We start from the raw sequence: 18,475 nt of genomic DNA, 5'->3' as shown, positions 1-18,475 counted from the left end.
TTTTTTGGGCCGCAGAACCGTAAATAAACGATCTTCTTTTGGTGGAACCCTTACTTTGTAAATGAAGTATAAAAAGACAATTATGAACTTATTAACCAATATATATTGAAAATATTTAATAAGAGGATTGAATTTTTTCTCTCGTTATACTGTTATGTTTAGGTTATGTATTTTAAATTATGCTTCATGCCCCGACAGTTGAATTCACAGTCTAGAAGCTGAATGTACTCTAGTAATGAATTTGTTTATAGTGTATATGTACAAGGGTAACTATGGTTTTTGTTGAAATGAAAACTTAAAAGAACTTCTATAATGCTTAAAAATGGTTATTAAGGAAACATATTTTCTTATTAACGAATTTAATTACTTTTATTATGATTTGAAAAGCTCAATGGAAAACGTTAACGTAATTATTAAAAAATAAATGATTTCCATAATTAATTTCGATTCCATTTACTGTCATTAAAAAATCATATATTCTTTTAAAAAAATATTACCCTCAACTTTTCATTGGTATTTTACATTAATAATTTCATGAACACAACCGATACACTAAATGAATAATAAATAGGTTTTTAACAGGGTCTAAATGTATTCGTTAATAATTTCTTCAAGTTTCAAAGTTGTCAAAAAAATTCCTAACCATCAGAACCCATATAAGCCTTCAGCGGAACCCTAGAATTCAGCGAAACACCATTTGAAAACTGCTGTCCTAGTTAACACTAAATCCACTACGATTGCAGAATGCAGAGCCATGGCAGGCCAGGGAGAAATTTCAAGATCTCTACAGTCTGTTTGCTTAGTCATTTCAGTTTGTTTAAAGTTCTTTGTTCTTCATGTGATTGTGCATGTGTTACATGTGCTGACTACATACTTATTTAAGTACACCTTTCCCACATGACGGTGTGCATAAGACAAACACATTGTATAATTTATAAAAAATACCTTTATTACTCTCTTTGTTCCACAGCTAAAATTTCTTTGCATATCAGTCGAATGAAACGTACAATACGAAAACTAAAAAACGGAACATTTTAATATCTTTAAATCTAACGACAGAATTTTCACACTGACTTGCAATCTTTGTGGTTTGACCTCAAGTATGCTAATTAATATGGGTTGATGATAATTTAGGTTAGAGAATCAGACAGGAAAAACACACTCTTTCTGAATAAGCATACATTTCGTAGTTGGTTTCAGAGCTTTGACCATCAAAATATTGAATATTGGGGTCTGTGGGGACAGTAGTTATCGACCATGTCAACCTTCATCCATGAAAAGGTACCCCAACATAGAATCGAGTTAACATGTCTTATATACTAGTGAACTGGAATAGTATATTTGTAGTGATAGATACACTACAGTACTCCGCCACCACACCAGAATTATATCTGTGACAGAATTCGATGAACTGATATCACTAGTTGATTCATTGCTGTTTTGCGAGAAACCGGGAGAGCTGTATTAAAATCACCGTGCATTTTGATAACCATGAGAGCTGTATTAATTTCACGGTCGTGGTTGCTCCTGTGTTGCCATTAGCAGTCGAGTGTATGCAGGCTGACGTTGTGTTTGATTGAGACTGAGTAGCAACAGCGGGAGGAGGTGGATAATGTCGTGGTCACAAGTAGCAAGTCAACTGTTCAATGTGGACAATCCTTCGAAGTAGGCTTGTTCAAATAGAAGTGCGAATTTCTGCCAAGGTAGGCGTGTTTACATCACGTCCGGGTCACCAATGTGGGGACAGTAGTTATCAACCACGTTAACCTTCATCTATGAAAAAGGTACCCCAACATAGAATCGAGTTAACATATCTTATATACTAGTGAACTGGAATAGTATATTTGTAGTGGTAGATACACTACAGGGTTCAAAACAGTTGAGTCAGGTGAGCGGCCGAACGTTTGGCTACATTAATGTTAATTTCTTCGCAAGTTTCTAGATGTCTTTGGAGCGAATCAAAAAAGCTTACATACGATTATTAATTGTAAATTAATTTATCTAAAGATAATTTCATGAAAAATACAGGTACATATATAAGTTCCTTGTAAATTTTTTTCTTATTTATTTTAATAATGATCAAAAAGTTTTTGAATACAAATTTTCGCATCACTTTAAAATATGTAATTTTTAATGACAAAATTCAAAATTTCAAATATAGTTCTTCAGAAATGAATATTTACGAAAATCGATTTTTAAAAATATGAAAGTTGAAATCTTATTACTCTGATACTATTCGATCGATTCAAATGAAATTTTGGAGTTCATCTAAAATTTTACAGTTTAAAATGATGTTAAGCTTTGTGTACTTTACTACTCACATTTTTTTGATTATTATTAAATAATAAGAAATGATAAATACTTTTATTTATTAAAAAAAAAAATTCCGTGAAATTATCTTTGGATAAACGAGTCTTATTTAGTGAGCTAAATTTCTAGATTCATATAAATAATTCTAGAGATACTGAAATATAACTACGTAAAGTTAACATAAGAGGGCTCAAATTTTCAAGCAGAAGCATATTTTTTTAGAATGCTTTTCTAACCCATACTTGGATAATCGAAAATTCGAATTGGAAATCCCATATTGGGATAAACTAAATCCGTCACAAAAAAAAAGAAGCTATGTTTAAATAGAAAAAGTACGTTTTTATATATTATTCCCTATCTTAAAAAATCATCTGCGCAAATTAGTTAACATATTACATCAGGTTAGACAATAAAGAGTGAATGTTACTACATGATAATTCAATAACATAACTGCCAACATGGATACGAAAAAATCCAGTACATTAGGGGTGCACAACCTGCGGCCCGCCGACAATTGAAGTGCGGCCCGTAGAGCTTCTAAACACAATAAAAATTTAACAAAAATTTTAAAAAAATGTCAAAATTTTTTAATCGCACTTTTGAGTCATCACGTTTTGACACGATCAATTTTAACAGATTCTATAGTAAATGTATGTTTAACGCGCTTTCTTTAAGCCGATTTTATGGAAAATATAAATGCTTTTTTAAACAGTTATTTCAGCTTTTCCACATGATTTCGAAAATCCAGAATTTTTATTACGATATTATTACGACACGCGAGTTTCAGATCGACATTTAAATAATCACTTTTTGGTGCAATTTATTTGTGATGTTTTCATTATAAATCTAAGTGATTTTTTCTATCTTTTCTTTTTTGCAATTCTTTCTTCTTTTTTTTTCCAACTATTTTTTTCGGCAGTTACTGCTATGCATTCCCACGTACTGAAAAAAATTTCGATAATTTTATTACGACATGCGAATTTTCAATTGCGTATTTGACACGCTTTATTCGTGCCGAGTTCAGCATATATTCATTAGTTCAGCAGTCATTGTTCAGCTTTCATCATCATCAGTTAAGCATTCATCATCAGCAGTTCAGCATTCATCATCATCAGTTCAGCATTCATCAGTTCATACATTCATCAGTTCAGCATATTTTTTTTTTCAATTTTTGCTATACTTTTCCACGTGATTTTGACGATCCCGTTATTTAACTACAATGTTATTACGAAACGCGAATTTTTCAAACACGCATTTAAATAATCACATTTTGATACGGTATTCCGGTACAGTTTTATTGTAAATCTTAGTTACTTTTCCTTCGCTTTTTCGGCAATGAATACGATTGGGTCGAATGTGGTGATGAATTGTGATTTGGGTCGAAAATCGAATATTCGAAAGAAAAAAAATCGACCAAATACCATTTTTCGGGATCATTTTTTAGCAGCATAGCTACACTCAAACCAAAATTTCAATGCTTAGAATAATATTTTCTGGAAAAACGTATTCATAAATCAATTTGCATTCAACCATTTGACATGATTGCAAAGCAGCAAATCTTTATTTCCTTCAAATAAATTGCACCAGCTGCATTTCAAAAAGCCAACACTTTCCATCTCTTATTTTAATGATAAATTTCACCACAAGTTTGAAATCTTTAACACCGTTCATATATTTTCCACACAATCTTCAGTAATCTTTACGTAATCCACGTAATCTTTCCCACACAAAGCTCCCCGATGAATTATCGGATTTTTTATCTTCTCTAAGCGATCTAGTATATTTTAATAAATGGTACATCCCCTAGGAAAATTTTCGTGGGCTAATTTTGTGGCTTTCGTTTTTACGCTGATTTTCATGGTAACGGAGAAAAATATACGATTGAAATCCAAATAGATTTTCAGGAAAATTTTATCACAATAAAATAACAATCTTTTTAATTATTAATATTTCGGTTCGCAGGTCACCAAAAAAAAAAGGCATCGTCGGCTGCCAAAGGAATCACTGGTCATCGGATGCAGTGCGAATGGACCCTATAGGCTAACTGGATGGTGGAAGTGTCCACTTTATGAGAACATATGAAAGCTAATTTATTTTATACCTTATTTTATAACCGTCGTTGAAAAACCGACCCAATTTTGGATTTACGACCACTGATGTTTACCTCCGTATATAGCCTAGTGATTTTGAACTAATCCAGAAGCCAAGGAAACTCCTGGATCAGTACCCCCAGAGCAATGATTTGGTATGGGAACATGGGGGACTTAATGACTCATCAGATTTAAAGCGCATCAGTCACCTTCTACTACAAGGGTCTACTATATACAAAATCATTTAAGCTAATGAGGATAGTAATCTCCATTCAAATCAACAATGATCTGCCAGCGTTTTAGCGACATTTCAATCCCTTTTGTGAAGAATTGTGGCGTGCGCGAGTCCAGAAAGCGATCGACCTCATTTATGACCTCATAATTTGAATGGCAGATTGTGCCATCAAGATACAGCTACAGATGTAAAAACAGATAGTAATCCGAAGGCTCCATGTCAGGATTGTAGGGTGGATGTTGCACCCAATCCCACTCCGTGTAGAGCATCCAGTAGGTTACCGCACTAACATGTGGCCAGGCGTTATCATGATGAAAAGAACCACCTTCCTTCTAAACTCGTTTTTTCGTGAATGGCATAGCTAACTTTGATTAGCATATTTCTGTATATTGTACAGCTTATTGTTGCTGTTGTAGTTCATTTACGTCGCACTAGAGCTGCACAATGGGCTATTGGCGACGGTCTGGGAAGCATCCCTGAGGATGATCCGAAGACATGCCATCACAATTTTGATCCTCTGCAGAGGGGATGGCACCTCCGCTTTGGTAGCCCGACGACCAGCACGCGAAGTCGAGCACTCTACGGTAGAACAGTTTAACGAGAACCAATACCACACACCCTCGGTCCCTACGCAGACTGATCCAAGTGGTTACCTACCCGCATACTGACCTCAGCCAGTGATGCTTGACTTCGGTGATCTGCCGGGAACCGAGTCATAACGATCAGTCCACTGCGGGAAAATTTACTGTTGATAGCCTACCCGCTTTTTAGGTACTCCCTATAGATAATTCCACAACAATCCCATCAGATACAGAGAAGCACCTTTTAGTTAGTTAGCATTCGTCTTGCAACTGAACTTACTGATTCCCCGAGTGCTGACCACCCTTCTTTACGGCTTCTATTGTTAGTACACCCATTTTTCATCATAGGTTACAATTCTGTCCAGACTGTTCTCTTTTCTATGATCTCTGAGCAGGGCCAAACAGGTCTCTTTTTTTTCTTGCTCTTGTTTCTTGCTCACCAATCAATTCGTGAGGCACCCAGTGGTTAAACTTAAATGTTAGATTTATGCGTTTGAGAGCATTAACTATTGTTTTTTGGCAAACGTCAAGCACTAACTCAATAGTTCGTCTCGAGCAATGATTTGCTTCAACTAATCACAATAAACCTCAATAGGGCGGCCAGAACGTGGCTCATCTTCAATGTCGAAATTCTCAGCCTTTAAACTTTCGAAACCAAACTTTTACTGCATCATAAAAAAACAGTACTGAAACCTAAACTTTCACAAATTTTTTTGTGGCATTCAATTGCACTGAGCTTAGTTCGAAGTTCATAGTACATAAGCGTTCTGCTCCGTTGACGTGATAGCTCCTTTTTAAACACTTTTATTGAACAAGATGATAAAGTTTTGACAAACAAATAACACAACTGTGTAGTTCGAACTTTCAGCTTTAGAATGCAAAAACCCGTTAGGACAAAGGTTAACTACCACGGTAATGGCTGCTGTTGGCGCGGAGGTATCTCCCTTCGGCGAAAAAGTTTTTACCCTACGCGATATATTAAAAATAATAAAATTGTTGTTTTTTAAATATTAAAAAGAAGAGGAAAAAAAGCAATATTAAATTAATTTGAGCCCGAATGAAGCTTGTGTTCCCCAGAAATTTTGGACACTCGTAAAACAATTGAACGTTCCGAAATGGTTACAGCTTTCCCTTAGAATAAATATTACGAGATGCTGAAAGTACGTGATCTAGAATATATGAAGTGCATTTTTGGCGAATAAAGTGGCGATCGGGTTGCATATGAAACAAACTATTTAATGCCATTTGTCACATTTATTTAAGTGATCGGTTAATTTTGCCCTATGCAAGATTGCTTAGTTCCCGTTATTTTATGGCAAAGTGTTTGTACACAAAGCTAGGCTGATCTGGCAAATACCTTGAAATCGAAGATGCGAAATAGAAGACTATTTGAACTTAAGCAAACTAATTTTTTAAAAATTTCTGAAAGCTACGTACGTCTTCAAAGTTAAAAACAAAAATATAACATGAATTTTGTTACATGAAAACGAGAAATGTAGGGCACATCTTCATTTTTAATTAATTGATATTAAAAAAAATTAAATTTCTGTGTTTTATGAAAGAGGTGTGACAAATATAGAATAATTTTCTTCTTTTTAGGTCACTTGAAAACATAATTTTTATTTTTTTATAATATTATCTATAATAAGTGTGTATAATAAGTTAGTATAGTGTATATATTATCTATAATAAGTTAGTGTGTCTCTCAAAGAACACCAAAGCCATTTGTGCTAATGTCCTGAAATTCATGAGTGGCTACAAGTGGCAATTTTAACCCCCAATCATAAAAAAATCGTTTTAAATTTTCCATTATATCACTCACGAGAGACGATTAAAAAATGGAATTTTCTCCATGGTTTAGTATTAGTAATTGTTAAAAAATAGGTTTTTTATTCATTATGTCAGGTAAAATCACTGATCAACGAGGATGTTATGTGACGGCTACGTCATAGAATCAGTAGTCTTAAAGTTATTTGAAATTCTACATTTATTATGTTAATAGTCTTTTAAAACTCTTTTCCATGAAACTAAATAATTTAAAATCCATTAATAATTAGTAACTAATATGGGAAAAATAATTATGTACTAATAAGCAAAATTAATGCGGGAAAGATAATAAATCTCTTTCTAAAGAACCGTAAAAAATCTCCCCCCCCCCTACAAAGAAAGTTTTTACAAATTAAATTAGAATAATCCTTTTTTTTCTTCTTAAATAATGTACGGGAATTACAACAAAATGTAAGTGTAAGGACCAATACAGTGAAGCATTAATGCAACAATGATTAAAAAAATTTTTCTTGCTTAATCGTTTGTTAAAATGAAATTGTTAACAATGACAACCGAAGGTATTAAAAAGCTACTTTTACAATTATTACAACCATTTTGAAAGTTAGCGTCTGACTTTTAAAGCTTTAAGAATTCATTTGATAAAATGAGCGAATTGTACAAAAATACTTTGATACACCACTGGAAGTTGGAGAGAATGAAGCACCCACGACCACGACCCCCGGAATGTAAGTATACATAATATTATTACGTATATTTCATTAAATTTCTAATCTTTCTTAAGAATGATAAGCAAGTGCTTGATTTTCACCAAACATTTTACAAATAAATAAAAAAAAAGGTTTTCAGTTTTTTTTCTTTTCTATTATATGTATCAGGTAATTTATATTTATAGTACAAACTAATGTGACTCTAAGTTATTGAAAATAATTTTATAGAATATGGTCTCACTGATGTACACTAGTTATAATTAAATAAAGGGAAAATTACAAAAATAGCGATAACTCTCCCCGAAATAAGTTCACCCCAATGAAATTTGAACATGCTGTCAAATAAGAATTGCCAAGTAAACCTGCAATATGTAAATTAGTGGCACTGTAATGAGAATAAAATTATATGTACCGCTGCGAATTTCTTTGCGTTTTCGAAATTAGAAGCTTGAGATAGCCAATTTGAAACAATGTCCTCCAGGCGTCATTTGTCTGAAGAACTGCGATGGAGATCTATTGGAAGTCTAGAGGCAGGACAATGTCAGATAGCTAAATGTGAGTCTGTGGCTCATGGACATTGGCGACAATTTCTAACTAGAGGTTCGGCATCCAGAAGGCTCAGCCAAAGACTGCCAAATGCTGTGAAAAACACAGATGATCGACATTTGTTGTTGCGTGCACGACGGAATAGAACCGCAAATCCGAGTCAACTCTGATTTTCCCAACGTCTACTGTGCGTAGACAGCTTCACGAACGATATATTTGTTTACTAGGCAACCAGACATTTGCGTACTACTCTTATCACGCCATAGAAGGGAATACTTGAAGTAGGTGCAACAACATATCCATTAGATGGCTGTTACTTACACAGACGAGTCCAGGTTTAGCTTCTAAAGCGATAGCAGGCTTTCTGTCATTTAAGAGAGAACCTGGAATCAGATATAATCCATCAAACATCCGTAAAAAAGATGCATACCAATGAGGCAGTGTCTCTGTGTGTGGGGTGGTAACACTTTAGGTGGACGCGCATAGACCTGCATATCATCTCTATGCTCACGAGAATAGAGATGACATCCTTGATGTTTATATGCGCTCTTATGCTGGTGCGCAATAGGTAAGGATTAACTAACAGGTCGGTAACCATCGTGGATGACTATCTTCAGCAACAAACAATTCAGCACGTGGAGTAGCCAGCACGATCACAGGACATGAATCCTATCGAGGATGTTTGGATTGCTTTAGGAAGACGTGCATCCGCTCTCAATCACCCGCTTCTGACCCTTGCAACTGCTTTGCAAGAACAATGGCTCGCACTTGTAACGGTTCTTATAGACCGCATAATTGAAAGCATCACTGAAGGCATCACTGTATGTGCTGTAGTTATTTTAGACATTATTATATGCACTATAATGTTCAATTATCTTATTTGTAAGTAATCCAGAATGGAGGAGTAACTTTACCAGGGCACATTTAAAACCTATTTTAAAAAATGTAATTGGAGTTTTGAATTTTTTTTACAGAGTTTTGCACCATACAAAAAGTGCACAAAAATAGCTCGCAAACTTTCTATGAGTCACAGTAAAAAAACTGAATACAGTAGAACCTTAATTTATTGTTTCGTATGGAAGTATTCTTTGCGAACAATAGATATGGGAAACCAATAAATGCTAAATTAAATTATAATAATAAAAATTCATTACTAATCGATTACTTAGTAATCTTAAACATGTATTTCTGTTTTTCAGACAAAGGGAGTGCATGGATCGAAGAGATGAAAAGAGCCAAATCACTTGAGCTGAAGAGAAAAAATCGAAAATGTCACCTGGACGTGGATGAATCAACTCTTATAAATAGCCTCTTTGGCCGTACAAAAGTGGAAAATACTTTTGCCATCTCAACTTTTGAGGAAATTGAGAAAAAACCGAAAAAGAATTGGTTTAGTCGATTGGGCTTTTTATATAGGAAAAAAGATGAAAAGAAAGTCAAAACATCTGACAAAGATGAGCCAATCAATGGATCATCATCTAAAATTGATTCTAAAAAAAGAAAGAGTTGGTTTCATGTTCCAAAAGTCCTTCAACAGAAGAAAGGGAATAAAAAAGTGAACCTACCTGAAGTGTTCACTGCCTTTCAAAATTGGATAAATAAGAGGAGATCCAGAAAGGGTAAATATTAATTTAAAAAAATGAATATTTGTTTAATGTTTGAAATCTAAAAATAGACTAATAAAACGAGGTAATACTATTATTTAAAAGAAATATTGAATAATACTTGATAGACATAAATTTTCTCCAAAAATGCTTGAAAAAAAATTAATATAAGAATAATGTATTACATGTTTTTATACAAATCAAATTTTTTTCTTTTTCAAAGTATTGCAAATAGACTTAAAGCCAAACTTTTTTTCTTTATTGAATGAAATAATGATATTTAAATAAAAAAATTTATTCTTAACCCAGTTTCTTTATTTTGTAGATAAGACGAAATCTAAGAAGTCCAATCAGGAAAATGGAGACATTTTATTGGTTGAAAACAGAAATGTGCTGTTAGACCAAAAGCTAAAAAGCTCTACTGATGAACTTCAATCCGATGACGGTGAGATTAAAATCTATGATGACGAAGAGTACTTGAAGTACACGGAATGGGTTGAAGTGGAGTACGAACGTATCTTGGCCCTTTTTAATAAAGAGGATAACACCAAGAACAAAAACTAGAACATAGACAGCCCAAATATTGACAACCCGAATATTGACATCACGAATAACGACATCTCGAATAATGACACCTTGAATAATGACCTCTCGAATATTGACATCCCGAATAATGACAACTCAAAAATTGAGATTATTGACATCCCGAATATTGACCTCCTGAATATAGACGTCTCGAATAGTGACAGCCCAACTATTAACATCCTGATTATTGACATCCTAAATATTGACAGCCCAATTATTGACATACCGAATATTGACATCTCAAATATTTAGAGCCTGAAGAGTGACTACACAAAAGAATGTGAAAACATTTCAACCATGAGTGAAAAGAATGGGATATTCAGCTCATTAGATGATTTGGATAAACTAAGGTAAAATGAGATTTTCAGTTGCAGTTTGATTAGTTCTAAATATTATTTACTCTTATAATACAAATAAGTACAATATATATGCTATGAAACATAAATAATATGTTAATATTTGTAATGTATCAAATTCTATTTTTTTTTCTTCAAATTTTATATTAATTTCAAAAGATATTAAAATTACAGTACATTTTTCAAATCAAGCAATGAATATTATTTTTTTACTTGAAAATAAAAAAGTACACATTTTTACAATGCTAAAACAAACATTAAGACCTTGAAAAATCTCTATGTAATGGAGGGCAATTATACATGTCATCAGAAATTATCACATTAAATTGTTATACTAAACATGCGCATTTGTGTTAAAAATAGTTTAATATAGAATTGATTTCACAAAGCCTTCAAAAGTTTTATAAATCCAAAAACAATTTTTTTTTTAAATTTCATGAAGTTAAAAAAAAAAACTTTTATTTCACAATATATATAAAACTTATATTATATAAGAAAAATTTAACTTAATTTATCTATTCATAAAGTTAACTTAAAAAATAATAATGTTTTAAACAATTTAAAATTTAATTTTACTACTTATCTCTTTTTTAAAACTCAAAAGGAAAATTATTTAGGCATTCTTCTTTGATTTAATTTTATATTTTAAATGAAACACCTTTAAAAAGTATGACAAAATTGCAGTTTTGCAACATATTTTTAAAACTGTCCTAAATTACTATTACAACTTTGAGAGAATAAAATGTATCAAAATTAGAAACTAAACTAAAATTTTATGTTTGAATTATTTAGATCAATAAATAACGCATCTTTCCTCATGTCCAAATGGATCTTAATCTTTATGTGCTCACCTTAACTAATTGTAATTTTAATTTTTTACTTTTGAAGTACTAGAAAGTTATTTTAAACAAAAATTAAATAAAGATTTATGACATATACTTTAAAAAAAACTTCTAAAAATATCACATTTAGAATTGCAATAAAGGTAATTTTTAACAAAAAGCTCAGATTCTGTATGTCATTTTATATAATGAACCTAGTACTTCGAAATTCGGATAACATATTTCTGTGCAAACTTTTTTTAACAAAAATAAATATGCAAAAATTCAAAAAACAAGATAACTAGGAATTCTATTAGGTATGAATATGCTTTAGAATATATCCTTCATATAATTAGGAATGAACCCTAAAGATTTTTATTTTCAGCACATTTAAAAGCTTTTAATCATTGAATCTAAATTTTAAGATGCTATACATTAATATAAATATTTGCATAAATAAAAATTATAATTAACTTCTTTAATTTCAGTGATAAGGAGAAAAAGTTCATAGTACAACTGACAAATTCATTACAGATTTATATGATGGATAATGAATTGATTCGATGATGAATTTTCATGGATTTACGGATGATTATGAAGTATTTATGGCTTTAGAGAAGGATTTACACAAATAAATTTATACAACGACATTCCTGATTGGAACAATTACTATGAAGGCACACTGATTTATATGAAGACTTAAAAAAAAGCACGACTTTCTGAATCGGTGAAATTTGCATTTTATAGAGAGTGAATTTATACAAGAAAAATTCTATATTCCTGATAGAGACAATAACTATGAGGATATAGTGATTTGCTGAAGCAATGACATTCTGTGTGAATTTATGTGAGGACATTCCTGATAGGGACAATTACTATGAGGACACATGGATTTATACAAAGACCTAAAAAAGTGACATTAATTTTCTGAAATGATGATTTTCATAATTTTACACTGAGTGAAATTATACAAGGGTAATTCTATATTCCTGATAGGGACATTTACTATGAGGAAATATCGAATTACACAAAGGCCTGATGAAGGCAAATTGATTTGCTGAATTGGTGACATTTATAATTTTATATTGAGTGAATTCATGCGAGGATATAATTCTATATTCCTTATAGAGACAATTACTATGAGGATATATTGATTTATAAGAGACTCTAAAATTGACACACTACTGAATTGATGACGATGACATTTATTATTTCATAGAAAGCAAATGTATTCAAGGATAATGCTACATTCCTAATAGAGACAATTACTATGAGGATATAGTGATTCATCCGAGGACTTGATGAAGGAATACTGATTTTCGAAATTGACAACATTTAGAATTCTCCACAGAGTGACTCTCTATGAAGATCATTCTATATTCCCAATGGAGACAATTGGAAACATTTGTTTAAAAGAGGACCTAAAAAATGCATATAGATTTATCGAATTGATTAAATTTATATCAGATGGATTTATATAAGAATAACTTTATATTACACCTTGAATGCAGTTATGTGGAGATAATTAATTTAAATGAGAATTCAAATAAAGCCATATAGAGGTTACTGTTGTATATGTTTCTTTCATATTTATTTTGTCTGAATTTCTAAAAAACACAAAGTTATATATAAACTAAGTAAATAACAATTAACTAAATAAATAGAATACAAATTTTAAAAACTTTGTTAAACTATGTAACTAGGACCAGGAAAGAAATAATTTTATTTATGCAAAATATTAATAATTTTGCTTTAAAGACAAAAAAATCTTAGAGTTTTATCATTTTCAAAAGACATGGTAATATTTTCAGCAGTGGTTGAACTTTTTTTTAGTACACTTAAAATAAAATAGTTCTTAAAATTTTGTTACATATTTTTTTTCTTTCTTCTTTTTTTGCATACTTGATCAAAGAACTATCTGCAAACCTTTCTTATTTCCAAGTAAATATAAAAGTAAATCCAATATAATGCAGCGTTACCCCTTTACCTTTCAAACTAAAACAACGCATTTCCTAAGACTTTATGATAAAGCATTGTAAAAGCCCTATTTCCCAATTTAATAGTCTAGATTTAATAGTCTAATTCCCAATTTAGAGTCTTTCATTTAAGTTAAACCCATTTACAGCTCAGTTTGATTCATAGCAGGAGTTATACGGGTAGCTGACTCCCACACAAAATTCAGTTTCGTGAAAGTGATACTTTTTATTTTATTTTATAATCGTCGTTGAACAGCCGACACAATTTTAGTGTTTACGACTACTAACGTTCAACTCCGTAACCTTGTAATTTCGAACCCAATCCAGAAGACAAGGAAACTCCTGGATCGAGTATTGGGAGAAATTTGTCTTCGTGGAGGATTTTTTGATGGAACTAACCCGCATTTGCATTGCATGGAGAGGAAGACCACGAGAGCCAATCACGGATAGCCTGACGGCAAAGGGGACTCTAACCCAGGATCCGTCTACCACTGAGGATTTTTCACGTCAGCACTGTGGTCGGTGCAAGCCGGATGCGGAATTCGTATTGACCAGCCATCGCCGGGATCGAGCCCCGGTTCACCTCATTGGAAGACGAACGCTCTATACCCATAGCCATCGCGGCTCAATGTGATACTTTAACAAAAATCAAGTTAAAATAATTACAATTAAATTATTGAAAATATTGTTTAAAATATTTGTTGAAAAATATGAAAAACGCAAAAGGGTTCATTTCTGAAATTAAGAAAAAATTTATGACCTCCACTAGTGGGTTTATGGCTTATGTAGTGTATATAAAGTTTTTAACAAATAAAATTTAAGGTTCGGAGTTTTGAACTAATAATGAAACATAAAATTCATGTATATTAAACAACATAAAATGTATACGTAACAATCTGAAACAATTATAAACACAATGATCATACTATTTAATCTACTTTTAAATATTAGAAGGTAAATATATTAAAAATAATAAAATTGCTTCTTTTTAAAGATTAAAATTTTTTTTTTACATATTTGAAATCTAAACACTTGAATTAGGGGGGGTAGGCAAAATTTTGAAAAAATTGGGTCGTAAATTGGGTAGCAAAATAAGTTTATATATTTGGCGATAGTCCAGAAAACCGCCAAAAAAAGTCGCCAGCGCAAATGAATATTTTAAGATAACCCATTGACTAATTCAAAAACTTAATGCTTAATTTTACTAGGTTGCTAGGCAACCTAGTGAAAGAACTCTGAATGTAAAAAAAAAAATGAAATAATGTTCTGTGATTGCTGGGAGAGGTTTAATTAATTGTTAATAGAAAATATATCGAAGTTTGAGTATGAATGTGAGAAAATATCTCGAAGTTTGAGTATGAAATGATTTATATTTCACAAATGTCCTAGACATTATATATAATGCCGGATGCTATTTAGGCAAGGTATGAAATAAACGTCCTCATGAGGTTATTATGTAAATGATGTGCATGTTACTGTGAATGACCGAAATCGGTGGTTGTTGACTTTCACCGGTGAATGTTGACAATCACATAGTCGCTTTGGTGAAGGTCTGAAATACGTATATTTATTATATCCGATTTCATATTAATTTATTCGTGGATATAATTACATTTATTCGATATTTCAATACTTACTGACGATATATTGGAAGAAACATCAGTGTTTGGAGTATCGGGCAAATTTATACCGGATAATGATACTNTGACACTAAGGCTTAAAAACCATTGATGTAGGGCATACTGGGGAAATGTATACCGGGCAGTGGCACTTGACCTTAAAAAAACACCAGTGTAGGGTATACCGGGCAATGGCACTGAACCTTAAAAAAACTTCAGTGTAGGATATACCGGGCAGTGGCACTTTACTAGACCTAGTATTACTAGACCTTTGGTAAATGTCCGAAATATATACTAGGTCTAGTTAAGTGCCACTGCCCGGTATACAATTGCCCGGTATATCCTACACTGATGCTTTTTTAGGGTTCAGTGCCATTGCTCGGTATACCCTACACTGATGTTTTTTCAAGGTCAAGTGCCATTTCCCGGTATATATTTGTCTGGTTAATAGATATATAATAGATTAACATATTATTGCAAATCTATGCATACTTTGGTATATTATTGAAATTGTATCAATTATTAAAAGAATAAACGAACAGTTAAAATAAAAAAAGCTGATATATAATTACATTCTACCAGAAACATGCTGTTATAAAACTCAACATTCGTTAATTCGTTTTTATTCAATAAAATGTTTTATTCAAATCTCTTTATTTAATTAAGAATAAATTTTTAGAAAACCAAAAAAAAAAAAAAATAACATTTTCATCCACAATGAAATTAAATAATAAAAAATAATAAATAATTATTACAAATTATTTTTTGCATGAAATCATCTTTGGGTAAATGGGTTTTATAAGTGAGTGCAATTTTATTTGAATTGCTTTATTATTTTAAAAACTATGACTAAAAACGCAAAAAGTGAAATTAACATTAAGGGGTCCGAAATTTGGATCGCTCTCCTGACCAAACTATGGGGACCACATTTCCCAGATTGCGGCTACCCCCTATATTTTGAAGGTTAAGAATCCAAATATGTTAAAAAAATAGATGTTTATTCAGAGAAAGTACGTTTTTGTGTCTAATTTTGTAACTTAATTACACTAATTAATTAACATATTTGAGGTCACCCCTAGGAACCATACACTTAGTTCGTGAAAATCCGACCATTAGAACAAAAGTTATTCAGTGTAACTCGTTTTTTTTTTTTTTTTTTTTTTTTTTTTTTTTTTTTTTTTTTTTTTTTTTTTTTTTAAGGATTGTACGTTACAAAATACTTTTTCTTCTTCAGTATTCATATTTATATTAAAATAACCGTCAAGCCAGTAATTATACGTTAATAATAAAAAGAATATAAAAATACTTTAAATTATTATTCTGCAAATACATTACTGTTAGTGAAAATAAAAAAAGAGAAGCGGTCGTCATAGCAACGCATGCAATGACGACGCTTGCGCATTGATTTCTATTACTCTTGAACACAGTTGAAAAGTTTATGGACGCCATCAAATTCAAACCAAGACCCATTTTGTCAATGGGTAAAAAAAATTCGTTCTAAGTTATCCATTATATCGTTCGAGAGAGACGATTGAAAAATGTAATTTTCTCCATTGTTTAGTCTTAGCATTTCTTAAATTAAATTGTATAAAATTACATTTTTCAACGCTTACAGCTCTATTTAATAAAAAAAGTGTAGTGTCCCCACCAGATTTAATTATATTTTTATTGGTTATGTCAGGTAAGATCACTGATCAACGTTGATGGCATGTGACGACTATGTGACAGGATGAGTATTACTAAAGTTATGTGTAACTCCACGTTTATTTCGTTAATTGTCTTTTAAAACTCGTTTCTATAATACTAAATAATTTAAAGTCCAATAATAATCAGTAACTGAAATGGGGGGAAAAATTCGTAGGGGAGAGGGGGGCACATGTGAACATGGTATTGTTTACCAATATGATTTGAAATAAATGATAGTTCTAGTCCTGCCTGTCTGCCAAACTTTCAAAACAATGAGTCATTTTGTTGTTCTATTCCGACAATTTCTTTGTATCGACTGGTATTGTATATACTTTTATCACTCGCTTCTTCAAGTGAAAAATTAGTATAAATCAACTAATAAGATAAAATTAACTATTGCAGACCAGTATATGAACATTCAGGTACGTTTATGACAAGCATTATTATTTTTTACGTAATAAAAAATTATTTATTTTTCAAGTTGGGTTTAAAAAAGATGATGGGGCACTTGTGAACAAAGCATCTGGGGCAGATGTGAACAGCTCACATGTGCCCATACATATTATTAAGATTATTATCCTCATGAATTATAAGCTTAAAAAATATGTAAGCATTTAAAATTATTATTTAATTTTCCATAATTAATTAATTAATTGTTAATTTTGTCCTTAAAAATTCATAATTGCTAATGGTCATTAGTTAATTAAAAATTTACTAATGGTCAGTCAGAAATTGTTGACAATGATCTTAACAGTAGTGCCATCAGTACTTTTCCTACACCAAAATCAATCCGATAATTTCAAAGAGTCCAAGTGAGTAACTTAAAGAAACGAAAACGCGAAAAGGAAAAAATCACGCATATTAACTGATACACCTGAGAAAGATAGAATTGCTAAAGCTAAAAATGAAAAGATAGAAAAAATTAAAAAAAAAGAAAAGAAAAAAAGAGTATCAGAGAAGAAAGAAAAAGGCCCATTACAACTCCTGAGGAACATGAAGTAGCGAAAACCCCAATTGATGAAATTAACCCAATAAACTCACATAAACAAATAAACCCAATAAATTCACGTAGTAAGCTACAACCCCTTTAGTATAATGTGTTTCTATATCTGTTATGGATGGGTGGCCTAATGTAAACAATAAAAAGCGTCCTTAAACCAGAAGAAATTTAGAAAATTTCCGGTGTATCCCTCCGCTTATGTTATGACTACGAAGCGATGTGTGAACAAGCCTAATATTTTAAGCAGTTTTGTTATTGTAATTTGGGTTCAAATCTAAACATAATTGTACCATTCATAAGAGCTTTCAGAAATGTATTGATTCTCAGAGGTCGTAAGGCCAAAATTTTTTTTGGAAAGTTAATATATCATTGTGAATAAGTCTTAAGGTTTGCCATGTTTTGTATTTTATCCCTTATTTGGCTACATTTGAATAAAATGTCGCCAAAAATATCTTTAAAAATATCTTTTTAAGATAGCCTAATTAGAAAATATTCTAATGATTATAATATTAATATGATAATGCTGAAGTTTAAAGGCTGAAAGAAAGAACTCGGTACATGTGAAATACTG

General features: G+C 31.6%; 1 protein-coding gene across 1 annotated transcript in view; it reads right to left on the bottom strand.

Moving 5' to 3' along the window:
• Positions 1 to 18,475, bottom strand: part of LOC107452042 (transmembrane protein 94-like protein l(2)k05819) — a 112,383-nt gene that overhangs the window by 48,852 nt on the left and 45,056 nt on the right. The gene's annotated exons all lie outside the window — the stretch shown is intronic.

This window comes from Parasteatoda tepidariorum, chromosome 2, assembly GCF_043381705.1.
Source record: "Parasteatoda tepidariorum isolate YZ-2023 chromosome 2, CAS_Ptep_4.0, whole genome shotgun sequence".
NCBI lineage: Eukaryota > Metazoa > Arthropoda > Arachnida > Araneae > Theridiidae > Parasteatoda > Parasteatoda tepidariorum.
The sequence above is the reverse complement of the archived record's forward strand: the minus strand, read 5'-3'. Positions and strand labels throughout refer to the sequence as shown.